We start from the raw sequence: 8,862 nt of genomic DNA, 5'->3' as shown, positions 1-8,862 counted from the left end.
CTGGTAAGGTCTATTCAGGGGTACTGGAGAGGAGGGTCCGCCGGATAGTCGAACCTCGGATTCAGGAGGAGCAATGTGGTTTTCGTCCTGGCTGTGGAACAGTGGACCAGCTCTACACCCTCAGCAGGGTCCTCGAGGGTGCATGGGAGTTTGCCCAACCAGTCCACATGTGTTTTGTGGACTTGGAGAAGGCATTCGACCGTGTCCCTCGGGGGGTCCTGCGGGGGGGCCTCCGAGAGTATGGGGTGTCGGGCCCCCTGATACGGGCCGTCCGCTCCCTGTACGATCGGTGTCAGAGTTTGGTCCGCATTGCTGGCAGTAAGTCTTCGCCAGGGCTGCCCTTTGTCACCGATTCTGGGCAGCTCCTTCAGTGAGCGGCTGCTCCACCCTCGCTGTGTGAAGGAGAGGTATCGTAGATCTTTCCTGCCAGCTGCTGTCAGACTGCACAATAAACAGAACACCCGCTAACACAATCTGAATATTATATATTCTGATATGTATATTGTATTCACCCTCTGTACTATGTACAGGTACACAGAGGCCGAGTATCCATTTATCTGGATTATTGTAAATATACATCCTCTTTGTATATTCCATTTGATTTCTATTTGATTTTATCTTATTTTTCTCTGAGTGCTCTTGTTGCTGTTGTTGCACTGTAAATTTCCCCGTGTGGGACAATAAAGGATCTGAATCTGAATCTGCACCGGTCCGTAGTGGTGAAGAGATTGACTGGTCGATCTTCGTTCCTACCCTCACCTATGGTCATGAGCTTTGGGTAATGACCGAAAGAACAAGATCACGGGTACAAGCGGCCAAAATAAGCTTCCTCCGTAGGGTGGCTGGGCTCTCCCTTAGAGATAGGGTGAGAAGCTCTGCCATCCGGAAGGAGCTCGGAGTAGAGCCGCTGCTCCTCCGTGTTGAGAGGAGCCAGATGAGGTGGCTTGGGCATCTAGGTAGGATGCCCCCTGGACGCCTCCCTGGTGAGGTGTCCAGGGCATGTCCCTCCGGTAGGAGACCCCCGGGAAGACCCAGGACACATTGGCGAGACTATGTCTCTCGACTGGCCTGGGAACGCCTGGGGATCCCTCCGGATGAGCTGGAAGAGGTAGCTGGGGAGAGGGAAGTCTGGGCTTCTCTTCTTAGGCTGCTGCCCCCGCGACCCGACCCCGGATAAGCGGTAGAGGATGGATGGATGGATGGTGTGTGTGTGTGTGTGTGTGTGTGTGTGTGTGTGTGTGTGTGTGAATAAGCTGCTAATAAAAAATATATCTGATTCTCTGAGTGTAACTGGTCGAACTCTACGTTGTGTTTAATGAGACTCTCGTATCCAGGATTCTCTTTATTCTGGCAGCAACAAATAATAACAGTTATCGACAATTAACAGCCCGCTCGAGTTCCTAAAGACAGATAAGACAGGAAGACGAACATTAGTGAGACTCGTCATGGCGAGTAAGCTAGTGGTCAACACTGTCTAAACATCATGTTTAAGTGCTGGTATGTTTCTATTGTATTTCTAGCATGAATAAACAAACATATTAAACAAACAATTAGAATACATAAATGGATGAACACAGAACCAAAGTAACTAATCTGAACTGACGTGATGGAAAATGAGACACCCACCTCTCCCACGAGAGTAATGTGCAAAAGGAGAGAGGTGGAGGGCTCGCCATCAGTTTTATAGAGGCACCACGCCTAGTAATTTGGCTAATTTTATTAGACCCAAAGTGACCTGACAATCCAGGGTCCAGACCAGGATGCAGAGTTGTAGTCTTACACACCTCTCTGCTGCTTCCTTAGAAGCCTCATCCACCAACAATAACATATTTAACACTATAGAGGTAGTCTCTGTTCCACGGTTAAAAGTTCACCAAGCACAGAGCAGGGGAGCGGTCAATCACCAAAATCTTATTAAAATTAATACTAAAGCACAAGTTGGAGAAACTAATATCACAATTAAGTGTGGACTGTTAAATATTAGATCTCTTTTGTGTAAATCCCTGTTAGTATACAACCTGATAGCGGATCATCACATTGATTTATTTTGTCTTACTCCTCCTCCTGAAGCCAGGTCTCAGTATGTTAGCTTAAATGAATCTACTCCTCCTACCCATCTTAATTATCATATTCCCCGTGTTACTGGTCGAGGAGGGGGAGTGGCAGCAATCTATCACTCCAAGTTATTAATTAATCCTAGACCAAAACATGGCTCTAGTTCATTTGAAAGCCTGACTCTTGGCATCACTCATCTGAACTGGAAGGCAGAAAAGCCACTTTTGTTTGTAGTTGTATATCGGCCCCCTGCTGGTCCACATTCAGAGTTCCTGTCTGAGTTCTCTGATTTCTTATCTGACTTGGTCCTTAGAACGGACAAAGTCATTATCATTGGAGACTTTAATATCCATATAGACGTTATAAATGACAGCTTTAAAAATGGCTTCATTTCATTACTTGAGTCAGTTGGTTTCCTCCAGCAGATAAACCAACCAACTCATAGCTTTAACCACACCCTAGATCTAGTTCTGACTTATGGTGTTGAGGTAGAACATGCGTCAGTGTTCCCTCAGAACCCAGTCCTGTCAGACCATTCTTTGATCACTTTTACATTTATGATTAAGGATTCTTCTATCCTCAGAACAAAGTCTTACTATAGCAGATGTCTTTCAGATAATGCTGTAGCTAAGTTTAAGGAAGCGATCCCTGCGTTGATCCCAGGACCATTGTGTGTTTCCCCAGGGATAAATCATTATAATCTTAGCCCTGCTGAGGTTGACTCTATCGCAGAAGGTGCAGCAACCTCACTGAGAATCACGCTTGATTCTGTTGCCCCCCTGAAAAAGAAAATAGTAAATCAGAGGAGGTGTGCCCCCTGGTATAATTCACATATCAGGACCCTCAAGCAGAAAGTGCGAAGACTGGAAAGGAAGTGGCATTCTTGTAAAACAGACAGCTATCATGTAGCCTGGAAAGACTGTCTATTAGTTTACAAAAAGGCCCTTCGCAAGGCTAGAACAGCTTATTTTTCAAACAAGAATAACCTGAGGTTTCTTTTCAGCACTGTGGCCAAATTAACCAAGAGTCACAGTGTTTTAGATCCACTTATCCCTTCTTCCCTTAGTGGTGAAGACTTCATGAGCTTCTTCACTGATAAAGTTCTAGCTATCAGACAGAAAGCCAACCAGGCCATCCCAAAAACTGGATCATCACCAGATGTGCTGACTGTGGGAACATACAGGGTCTCCAACGAGCCCTTAAACTCCTTCAGCCCTATATATTTTTCGGAGGCGTCATCGCTAATTCAGAAATCCAAGACCACCACGTGTCTTTTAGATCCCATCCCAACACACCTGTTGAAGGATGTTTTACCATTGATAGGCAGTTCTATCCTGGACCAGATCAATGGTTCTTTAGTGTCAGGTTATGTACCCCGGTCCTACAAGGTGGCAGTGATTAAGCCGTTGCTTAAAAAACCATCACTGGATCCTGATGTCTTAGCAAATTATAGGCCAATATCCAACCTTCATTTTATCTCTAAAGTTCTAGAGAAGGTGGTGGTGACTCAGTTACTGGAGCACCTGCAGAGGAACAGCCTGTTTGAGATGTTTCAGTCAGGCTTTAGAGCTCACCACAGCACAGAAACAGCACTTCTTAAAGTCACTAATGATCTTCTCATAGCTTCCGATCATGGACTGGTCTCTATGCTGGTTCTGCTGGACCTCAGTGCTGCTTTTGATACAGTTGATCACAGCATCCTGTTACAGAGACTGGACCATGTGATTGGGATTAAAGGGACAGCACTAGACTGGTTTAGATCATAATTATCTGATAGATACCAGTTTGCTGATGTCCATGGTGTTCCCTCCTCATACAGTAGGGTTAGCCATGGAGTTCCTCAAGGTTCTGTACTTGGACCAATCCTCTTCACCTTGTACATGCTTCCCTTAGGGAACATTATTCAGCAGCATGGGATACATTTTCATTGTTATGCTGATGACACTCAGCTCTATTTATCCATGAAACCAGAGGAGACAGAGAAGATAGTGAAGCTCCAGACCTGTCTTAAAGACATAAAGTCCTGGATGTCTTCAAATTTTCTCCTCCTTAACCCAGGAAAAACTGAGTTCATAGTGTTTGGTCCTGAACCTCTCAGGGATAGATTAGATCACATGATCACTCTAGATGGTATCTCATTAACATCTAGTCTCTCTGTGAGGAATCTAGGAGTAACTTTTGATCAAAATCTCTCCTTCAACTCACACATTAAATTAGTCTCTAGAAGTGCCTTTTTTCACCTGAGGAACATCTCAAAGATCAGGAAGCTGCTGATGCGGCATGATGCTGAAAAGTTAGTCCATGCATTTGTTACTTCCAGGCTGGACTACTGTAATTCTTTATTATCAGGGTGTCCAAACAACTCTTTAAGAAGCCTCCAGTTGATCCAAAATGCTGCAGCCAGAGTTCTGACAGGTATTGACAAAAGAGATCACATAACTCCTGTAATGGCGTCGCTTCATTGGCTGCCCGTTAAATTTAGAATAATTTTTAAAACCCTTCTTTTGACCTACAAGGTCCTCAGAGGCCTAGCTCCATCCTACCTGGAGGAGCTAGTGATACCTTTTCAGCCCAATAGACCGCTCCGCTCTCAGAATGCTGGTCTACTTGTGGTTCCCAAAGTTTCTAGGAGTAGAATGGGGGGCCGAGCATTTAGCTACCAGGCCCCCCTGCTATGGAACCAGCTCCCTGTCCAGGTACGGGAGGCTGACTCCAGATCGGACTTAAAACCTACCTCTTTGAAAAAGCTTATTGCTACTAATTCTGTAGTTCCAGTTACTATCATAGACGGACAGATTATCATACTTAGGGGGTCGTCTAATCATTAGGTCACATCTTAGCTATGCTGCTATAGGCCAAGGCTGCCGGGCTCCGGAAACATGATCACCTGACAGGCCTCTGTCACCCTACTGGGTCATGGTTTCCTCTCCTCTCCTCTCCTTTCCTCTCCTTTCCTCCTCCTCATCAAGCAGACTAGTTATGCTGATTCTTGTGTAGTTTTTCTGCTCCCCCCCCCCTCTCTATTTATTTACAGGTATAGCCGCCTTCGGAGCTGGATAATCCTCTCCTCTCCTCTCCTCTCCTCTCCTCTCCTCTCCTCTCCTCTCCTCTACCTCCCCTTCATTCTACTTCTCCTCTCCTCTACCCCTCTCCTCTCCTCTACCCCTCTCCTCTCCTCTCCATTCTATCCTCTACCTGTCCTCTCCCTTCTCCTCTCTCTTTACCCAGCCGGCCATGAGCAGGAGGGTCCCCCTACATGAGCCTGGTCCTGCTCAAGGTTTCTTCCTGTTAAAGGGGAGTTTTTCCTTGCCACTGTTGCTTGTCTGGGGTCAGGCCCTGGGATTCTGGAAAGCGCCTTGAAACAATTTTGATTGTATAAGACGCTATATAAATAAAGATTGATTTGATTTGATTTGACCACAGAAGAAGAAATGCAGGAGTTCCCAAACCCATTACTAAACACCGGAAATTCTGTATTTCTGACAGCTGAGCATGCAACAGACCATATTTTGTGTAATTAAACGCTTTATAATGCATTATAACACAAAGGCCCTGTTACATGAGCTTTGCTTAAATCATATATGTGCTAATTTATTTTTGTGTTTTGTGTTTATTGATCACAGTCCTAAAAAAACACATTGTGTCCCTAAATGTTAAAATAAAGGTCAATTTTTCTGAACCAGCTCTGTCAGCATCTTTGCTCTCAGGACACAGCAGGAATTCTGGGAATGTGGTTTTCTGCCATATTTAATCACTTTCTGTTGAAGTTAAAGGCAAAGTGTGTCACTTTGCCCAGATGGTGGCCATCTGCCACCTCATCCTTGTTATGGTGAGCGCAGAAGCGATGTGGGGATTAGGAATATTCTGTGAGGCAGCAATGCTGGGAGAACCCAGATGCATTGTGAGAGATCCTTCTGTCCACCAGGTGAACCCATCAGTGACAGATCTAAGGACACAAAGTTTCTCCAACTGGACCTGAGTTCTCTTCTTAACCTCAGAGATTCATACATGTGGTTCATTTTCTAGGATAGTTTTATTTTCACTGGGATGAGCTGAACCAAACTTCAGACCACCATCTTTGGTGTCTTCTGCTACATGTACCCTGACCCAGAGGTCATTCTGCAGGTCACGTCAGTGCACTTCTGCATTCCAGGGAGATTAGCAGCAGGTTGAGGAGAGAAATCCAAACCTGGGATTAAAACTCCCTCCTCAGATGCGCTGATAAGCAAACACCACCCCAAACAATGGCTGCAATCAGAACTGCAGGCCATGACTTAGCCCCATCCATGCAGGCCCCTCACAGGAAACAGCCTGATGTCCTGGATTAGGATGAGTGGATCACTGTTCATAGTCAAAAGAGGATCAACCAAAGGATGATGCCTCTGCATCTGCCACCTCAGATCCAAGTTCAGTGCTGGCATTAAACTAACTTCGCCAAATGGTCATTGGTCCACAAAGAGGGAACAAGGTCAAAGGCAACACTACAGGTCAACTCATCCTGCTTCAGCTCCACCATTGTCAAAACCTTGGCATCAGATGGTCTAAAACTACCATCTGGTGGTCTACAACTACCATGTGATGGACTAAAACTACCACCTGATGGTCTACACCTACCATCTGATGGACTAAAACTACCATCTGATGGGCTAAAACTACCATCTGATGGTCTACAACTACCATCTTATTGTCTACACAACTACCAGCTGATGGGCGACACCTACCATCTGATGGGCTACACCTACTACCTGATGGTCAATTACTATCTGATGGTCTACAACTACCATCTAATCAACTAAAACTATGATCTGATGGTCTACAACTACCATCTAATCAACTAAAACTATGATCTGATGGTCTACAACTACCATCTGATTGACTAATACAACCAGCCTGACCCTGGACCTTCTCTTACGTCGCTTTCTGCTCTACGATCCCTGTAAAGAGACTTACTTTATATTCAAAAAAAAAAAAGTGAATTACCATAAATGTGTACACACAGTATTTGTATATCCTGTTTGTGAAATCAGAAAAAATCAGGGTAGGACAAATAAATTAACCCTGTTTGACAGAAGCCACATTAATCGATGAGGTGTGTGTGTGTGTCTCAGTGTGTATGTCTGTGGGGGGGTCTCCCTACTCATCCTAATGAAAACATAAAGGCGTATTTTGGCGCTTCACTAGAGCATTATGGCATCTTTGTTCTGGCCCCTGCAGACGGGTGGTGGTGAAAGTGGATCCAGCAGCCGGGCCCTGATAAGGAGACTTTGGGGCCTCCCCAATACTGTCTGCTCCAGCAGGCTAAGCCTTCCCAGTTCTACTCCCCTCCAGAGGAGAGGACAAAAGCATGCTTTGATTGTTTGAGCAAAAATGCAGAAGTCTCAGCTGCTCTGCTAATCAATAATAAATCATTTAAAATGGTGTTAAGGTTTGATTATGGTGATAGAAAAATGTGGAAAATGTCACTATTATTGTTGTTATTATTAATCATTACAAACACAACTAGCTCCAAACTGCTAATATGAAGGTGGTGTGGTGCTCTCCTAGGTGTGGTGTAGCTAACATAGCATCACTAACAAATATAAACCATTCAAGACATTAAGCATTTATCAGCCAGGAGGAGGTTGGGGGTCTTAGTGTCTGTCTCCCTCTGCATCATCTTCCTCTAATTAAAGTGTTTGTTGTGATCCTCAGTTTTTGATCTTATTAATCTTTATTTCTAAGGCGCTTTACAGAATCACACCTTCTCAAGAATTTTAGAGATAAAAGAGTTGAATATAGGTCTATAGTTTGCTAACACATCAGGATCCAGTGATGGTTTTTTTAAGCAACGGCTTAATCACTGCCACCTTGTAGGACCGGGGTACATAACCTGTCACTAAAGAACAATTGATCTGGTCCAGGATAGAACTGCCTATCATTGGTAAAACATCCTTCAACAGGTGTGTTGGGATGGGATCTAAAAGACACGTGGTGGACTTGGATTTCTGAATTGGCAACGACGCGTCAGAAAAATATATAAGGCTGAAGGAGTTTAAGGGCTCGTTGGAGAACCTGTATGTTCCCACAGCACATCTGGTGATGGTCCAGTTGTTAGGATGGCCTGGTTAGCTTTTTCTCTGATAGCTAGAACTTTATCAGTGAAGAAGCACATGAAGTCTTCACCACTAAGGGAAGAAGGGATACGTGGATCTAAAACACTGTGACTCTTGGTTAATTTGGCCACAGTGCTGAAAAGAAACCTCAGGTTATTCTTGTTTTCTTCATTAAAGAAGAAAAATAAGCTGTTCTAGCCTTACGGTGGGCCTTTTAGTAAACTAATAGACAGTCTTTCCAGGCTACATGATAGCTATCTATTTCACAAGAATGCCACTTCCTTTCTAGTCTGCGCGCTTTCTGCTTGAGGGTCCCGATATGTGAATTATGCAGTGGGGCATGCCTCCTCTGATTTACTATTTACTTTTTAAGGGGGGCAACAGAATCAAGTGTGATTCTCAGTGAGGTTGCTGCACCTTCAGCAATAGAGTCAACCTCAGCAGGGCTAAGATTATAATGATTGATCCCTGGGGAAACACACGGTGGTCCTGGAATCAGCACAGGGGTCGCTTCCTTAAACTTAGCTACAGCATTATCTGAAAGACATCTGCTATAGTAAGACTTTGTTCTGAGCATAGAAGAATCCTTAATCATAAATGTAAAAGTGATCAATGAGTGATCTGACAGGAGTGGGTTCTGAGGGAACACTGACGCATGTTCTACCTCAACACCATAAGTCAGGACTAGATCTAGGGTGTGGTTGAAGCTATGAGT

This window comes from Takifugu rubripes, chromosome 17 (genome assembly GCF_901000725.2).
Source record: "Takifugu rubripes chromosome 17, fTakRub1.2, whole genome shotgun sequence".
Taxonomy (NCBI): Eukaryota; Metazoa; Chordata; class Actinopteri; order Tetraodontiformes; family Tetraodontidae; genus Takifugu; species Takifugu rubripes.
Note: the sequence above shows the minus strand (reverse complement) of the source record.